This window comes from Montipora capricornis, chromosome 8 (genome assembly GCF_036669925.1).
Source record: "Montipora capricornis isolate CH-2021 chromosome 8, ASM3666992v2, whole genome shotgun sequence".
Taxonomy (NCBI): Eukaryota; Metazoa; Cnidaria; class Anthozoa; order Scleractinia; family Acroporidae; genus Montipora; species Montipora capricornis.
This window is the reverse complement of record NC_090890.1, coordinates 24,418,842-24,425,746: the sequence shown is the minus strand read 5'-3', so window position 1 is coordinate 24,425,746 and position 6,905 is coordinate 24,418,842.

Here is a 6,905-nt window from a genome sequence, read left to right as displayed (position 1 = left end):
TTATTATATCATGTTGTGTATTGAATTTTCGAGCTTAAGGTTGAAATGTGATATGGGAGAAGTTTTTTTAGTATTGCTCTGTAAGCAGGAAGGGTTCACAGGCCTGTTGGAAGCGTGCTTGAGTTTCAACAAAATGAGCCCCAAAATCAGTGAAAACTTGTGACGCAGATGAATAATAAAGTAGCTGCTATTTCCAAAATGATGGAATTACCTGGTGATAAATAACGTCGTACGCGTCTTGGAGAGTAAATTTTGACTTTGCATAAACAAGAGTTGGGCGATTGTGATCATTGTTTTGACTTCGCTCATTTCATTGTCAAACTTTATAACACTTGACAGAAAAAAAAACTTACAAAAACCCGGTATCTTGCCAACATTTGACACAGATGCTTCGCCGTTTGGCGAGTAAACATGCCGCGGTAACTTAATCACGGCGCCCGCTGAATTCCGGCCATGTCACTTTCGATTTTGCCTTTTACTTGAACGTAGCAAAAATCTACCAAAATGTTTGTCGCTGATCGTAACTTTTTATATTCTATATTCACGGTTCAAAATTAATGTTGTTTTCATGTCGTAAATATTTTATTCTCGATCGACCGTCCCGGAAACTTCCTTCTGCTCTTTCAAAAAACTGTGTATCAATAGTTATTTGCTTTTTCATCAATATTTGTTTTGCATAAAGCAAGCTAACAAAATGTGTACCTTGCTGAGTTCGCATTTGTTAGCGTTAATAGTATTTTCGGTCAGATGCTTCTGTTTTTATGAGGGGTTTATTATTTTGGTCTCCCATCCTAACACTAACCCCGCTGAACAGGACTTGACTTCAGTGAAGTTTAATATTACAAAGCTGTCAGATGCGCAGAGGGCACACTTGTGGTGAAAAGAAGTTGTGAGGGAACTTGAAAATTATTAACATGTCAGCCCAGAAGCCAATGTTTCTCGCTTCTCTTTTATTTGTTATTCTTCAGAGACTGGAATGCTGTATTTCAATACCACACAATTCAGTGCCTTCTGATTTTCTGTAGCACGTACCACAGGCAACCCAGTGTATGCTTCACGGAAGCATCTCGTTACAATTGAAACCAGTTTGTCTGATGTTACGCTACATACTAGATCCCGCAAAGATAGACATAACGCCCACGTAATTTCCATTCAAACAACCAGTTCCAAGACATACTACCCCTATAGCTATGTCACTTGTTGAATTTATTTGCAATTGTAAACATTAAGCGATTTTCACCGGTACATTATCTGCGTTGTTTGAATGAGCAACTGGCTGCAGAAACATTTACTTGTTTTGTTTCGTACTTGGCCAATTGAAACATAGGCGCTCGGGAGGCGCATGTGACTACTCCAGAGATATGCAAGGGGAAAAGAAGTAGAATATTCTCCCATGTGAATAGGGGTGGCTGAATTGTGGGAATTGATTCACCACAGCTTCCATATCGATAGTTTTTCGACCATGGAAAAATTTACGTGCGATAGATCATTTTCACTGTCACTCAACAAAAAAATAAATTCGAAACGTTCGATGAAAAAGGCCAATAACTTGGAATGTTCCGGGAAACAAATTTTGACACCACCTCCAATTTTCAGATCTGTGCGGTACATCGTTTCTGAGTTCTCTGTCGAAGCGTTGAAATCACACAACTTTTACTTGTGTAGGTGGACCAAAGTGGACTTTACTTTGCCTTGAAAGCGCTTACTTTTCGCTCATGTGATAAAATGTATGAACACATCTCCTAATGTACTAGTACTTGAAAGGCTCAAACTGCTTAGATTCATAGGGATAGATATTTTTTTTCAATCAAAGACAGTGGAAGCCCGCCTAATGGCTAAACGTTCTCTTATAGAAAACCCTCGTTAATGCGGTCACCCGTTAATACGGCCAACGGCCACAATTTAAATCCCAAACAGCAGAGTCCTCTATAATTTCATCCCGTTAACTCGGCCACTCGCGCCAAACGCCTGTGACATGTTAATTTCATTGAACTTCGTTAGTTACCGCTGTAATCGAACAGCCGATTTACTTTACAAAGTAAAGCAACACTCCTCCCTGTTTTCATTACAAACATGATCTCGACATTACTGGAAAATCCAGTAAGGCAAATCGCGAAGGGATTAAGTCTTTGTGCTTTCATCAAAAGCACGATTGATACTTAAGTCTTTCGGTTAGGTAATTACGGCGGCTTCCGTTTTTTAGAGGCATAGTAAGCTGGGCCTGTTCTTGTTTTGATTTTAGGCTCAGAACGTACAGTACACTTAACAATTTTAAGCGTTTTACCTACTGTGCGAAGTTTCAAGTACATTCCTGTTGTTTATTAAAGAGAAAAGTTTTTCTGGAAGTGCAAATGCGATATTTGTCCTTAAGGCCCTTTTAGTCATGAATTTCACCCTACCCCCGGTAATACGGCCACCCCGTTAATACGGCCAATTTTTTTTCGGCCCGTTGATGACCGTATTAACGGGGTTCCACAGTAGCTTGGTATCATGGTGTCACCATGATAAGCTACGTAAGGTGCCAATTAGGAAATTCGAAATACTGTATTTTCGAAACGAAAGACGTCATGGAACTGGAAACTTGGAAAAAGATTTGTTTTTCGGGTATGTTCAACCTCCTATAGATGACAATTCAGAAGACCTTGCTAATTTGATGATCTCACTGTGAAACTATCTATAGTTTGACAATTACGTGCTACTGCAAAGCTTTGTTTATCTCGAAAACGGCGGCTTCCTTAAACGCGTAAACGGGCTCAATTGGTCGGTTAGAAACAAACTACGAAAGCTACGTTAAGTAACTGTTGTTTGCAGAGTCCGAACTTTGGTACCCTTCGTATGCGGATTGGCTACGAAGTGTATTCTATTGTTACATACTCATTTTAGGAAAAACTAACACGATGGCAATAGTGTCTACGCCCCATGCGGAGTAGTCACAAAAACTACCTCGTCCAAAATGTATCACCCTACTTCTCCGCCACTTGGTATTCCGAGTAAACGCTTTAAAAAAGCGTCTTGTTTGAGAGGAAAGTGCGATATTTCATTTCTAACTAAAAAGGACTGGAGCCAAAAGATGAATGAAATGATGCAGGTCATGCATCATTTCATTCATTTCATTCGTCATGGCAACACTTTTGGCTCCAGTCCTTTCTGATTAGAAAGGAAATAAGGGAGTCAGGATATGGCCTATATTTAGTGGTTATCAACCGTGCCTTCCACCTCTGCGACCCGGGTTCAACACTTTGCCCGAGATTGTATGTGGGCTGAGTTTCAGTCGATCCCAACCTGACTCCGAGGGTTTTTATCCGGGTACTCCGGTTTCCTCCCTCAGAAAAATTAACTCCCAGCCTATTCCATCTGGCTGTGGTGCTGTGCTCCGAGGTCATAAATGGGTCATGTTCAGGGGCCGAGCACCTAGTCGACAGCAAAGGTCCTTCGATCCGACCTCGTCGAGCCGCGACCTTAGCAATTTAGTTTCCGACTGCGAGTAAGGGCGTTTAGCAGTCATCCATTTATTTTGCCATTAGCAGAGACACGTACGTACGTATTCCAGTGTGCTTTACATATAACTACGTTATTGTCGCAAAATTTCACATTCGTTGGGGATATATCTCGCATTTTCTTATGGAGTACTTTCCCCAAAATAGCTCAATGATTGGCACGCCATCCTATTGACGCTACTTGTGCAAAAAAAAAAAGTCATTACTTTTAATTTACTTATTTAATGTGACTCTCTTTGAAATGAACATGACATTTTTAAGAGGCGCTGCTCTCGACTTGGTAAAGTGCAACTGACGTCCGCCATTCTAAGTGTTTAGTGGACTCGCTTGACCTTTCAAGACCAGCTTTTTGGCTTTAATTACTGGGTTGCTAAACCCAGTCGGAAGCTGTGTTTCATTCGTCGTTTTTTAGCAATTTAGTTTCCGACTGCGTTTCCTGTCACTCCCCTGCTATGTAGTGTCATTGTGGATAAATAAATGTCTGGAATCTTAAAAGAGACGAGTAATGGTCTTCGACAACAATTGCATCTTTGGCCGTCGGATATCACAAAGTGAGCTTTGTTTCAAAAATCATTTTACCAACTCTATCGTTATGTACAACACTGAAACCAGTGGAAAGTTCTGTATGGGCTTAAAAGGAATCGAACGCCTTAAATGCATCACAGTGTTTACTGAAGTCGAATCTCAGTTGTCTGGCAGTTTACATTTATTTTGTTCTCAACTCTGCAGTTTTCAGGAAAAAAAATAATTGAAGATGTGGCAGTGAAAAATTATTTGACAGAAAGCTTGTTGTCTACTTTTTGCTTCATTCATTATTCATGGCAAAGGTTCTTCAGAAAAGGGTTTAATCCTGAACTGAGAAATTTATTTGTTTGCATACTGTATGGTTTGTGACACAGATTCTTTCTTGTTTGGATGCACGCAGTTGAGATAGAAAGGGTTTTTTTTTTGTTTCCAGTAGCAAATACGTTGTTTGTTTCAATAAAGTTTACGCTGGAAATTGATTCATCGTGTTGTGCAATATTCGAGCTTACTAATTGGCATTCGTGAGTTGAAATTAAATACGCATAAAGGTGACACGAATTTATTTGAAGCCGTGATCTTTTTGGCAAATGATTATAGCTAGCCATAGTTTTTAACGTCAGAAAAAGATTTGCATAGTCATTCTAATGTAAAATGCAGTTATTGTCAATTATCCTTTTTAATTCCCTAGATTGTTTTTTAGAGTACTCTTTTTTTCAGATCAGCAGCATATTTTTTTGTACAAATCGCGTCTGGCAAATGGTTCTTTTCTTTTTTTTTTTTTTAAGCTCAGGATCACTGGGAAAATTGTAGTACGTTATTCCTTTAGTTATGTAATTATTAGTACTCAAAAAACTGGCACAATTCGAAAACCAAATTTTCGTATAAGTCGCCATCTCTCACGCCATCTGCAAACTGAAGCGCACTTCCGTCCCGCAAATCCAATAACTAGTGCCAAGCTTCCACTGTATGAAATAAGGCAATGGGTTAATATTTCTGAGAATATTCTAGATTTTGTGATGTGTGTTCCCCTCGGAACCACTGATGACGTCATCAGTTTAACACAAAATCTTTAATATCTCAGGAAGGATAGGAGATATATAAAAATGAGAAATACCATGTTTTGGTTTCTTCAAAAGATCTTTCAAATAAGCCTTATATAAACACCAATGAAATACCAAGTAAGGTTTCGTGGGAAAACATGGTATCTTCACAGGTGAACTTAACATGCTGAAAAGTGATTACCAGGTTAAGCTAAAACTTTCTGCAAAGTTAGGAAAAATTCTCTGGAGCAGATATCGATTCAGAGCCACTTTAAAAGTTCCAGTTGTGTCGGGGCTTATGAATCTGCTCCAGTGAGTTTTTTCTAACTTTTGCAGAGAATTTTATCTTAGCCTGGTCATCACTTTTCAGCAATGAGAAATGGGGATCACCGAGTTTGTTTTTGCGATATAAGCGTTTCAAGACAAAATATAGGAAGTTTTGGGAGGGCTCTTTCCTTGTCATGCTAACCAATTACGTCACATTAATGAGTGCATCTTGTTAAACAATTATTGGTGTTTCATTTGGTACCAAATATTTGCCTTTATGTAAATCAATTGGGTAGATTCAATTCTTCAGAATAATACAGTTTTTGAAAGTTCTAAAACTGGTTTGAGCCTCCTTAAAACATTCAACATTGAGCCTGAAGTGACATCAAACTGTTACTGCCACATGGCCAGTGAGGTTAAATCGTGGACAGAACTATCCATGTCTTGTCATTTCGTGCTTTTTTTCTGTCGTCTTTTCATGATTCATTTGTTCGTCTCGTCAATTTTTGTCGTCTTTTTTTGCTAACTAATAACAGAGTTAAGAGTTACTAAAAGTTACCTATGCACCAATTAACTCGAAAGTTCAACATCTCCCCCCCTCCCGCATTTGAACTTTTGAATATTGGATTTAGATTGGATCGTTCAAATTCCCGCCCCATCGGGCCAAAATGGTGTTCAAACCCTACTAAGGAACAATCGTCGTCGGGTGCTTTCGTCTTTAATAAATCTTTTGTATAAGCATGCCAACATATGTTTCTCGAGCCTTGATATGATGATTCCATTTTTAACAGACCTGAGCTACTACAAAAACACAACTTTAATATTGAAAGTATTAAAAGTAGACTGTTCACAGTCCCCTATTTTTCCGTTTGATCGTCGGGATCGAGCACAAACTTTCGCCATCTTTGTTTTTAAAAGCGAGCGCGAACTGGGGAGAGCGATATAACTACCGAGTGGGTGGGGGAAGTGGAGGGGTTTTGGCAGGAAAAATAGGGAGACTGTCCGATCTTTACTGTGACTCTGAGTGTTCAGCGAGTCCCGTTGCACCAGCAACGGCAATACCTGATTAGTCCATAACACAATGCATCTGTCAATAAAAATACAATCAAGGCGATCAAGTTTCGAAAACAACATGGCTTATCTATAGATAGAATCTCAAGAGTCTCAAGTTTTCGAAAGGCTATATTTAGGCGACTTGGTGGATTAGTCCTAAAAGAAGAACAGAAGGAAGCGATTACGCTTTTGCTGCAAGGCAAGGATGTATTGGCTGTCCTTCCTACAGGATTCGGAAGAGCCTGCTCCCTCTTTTCACGCACGAAAGGTTGTGGAATAGTTATGTCAAGTAACTGGATATCCACGCGTTTACGGCAAAACCTTGACAGCTTTTCGCTCAACATTCGACCGCAAGACCTACTGAGATTTCTCTTTTAGATGTAGTCAGGCGAGTTTGTTTACTATACAATTTGTGGAAATCTGAATTTTTTTAATCAGTATTTTACGCATTTCAATTCAAAATGTGAACGGACTTTGCCGCATCTTTCCGTAACTGAAAACATTCCTTAACAAGAGATTCGCG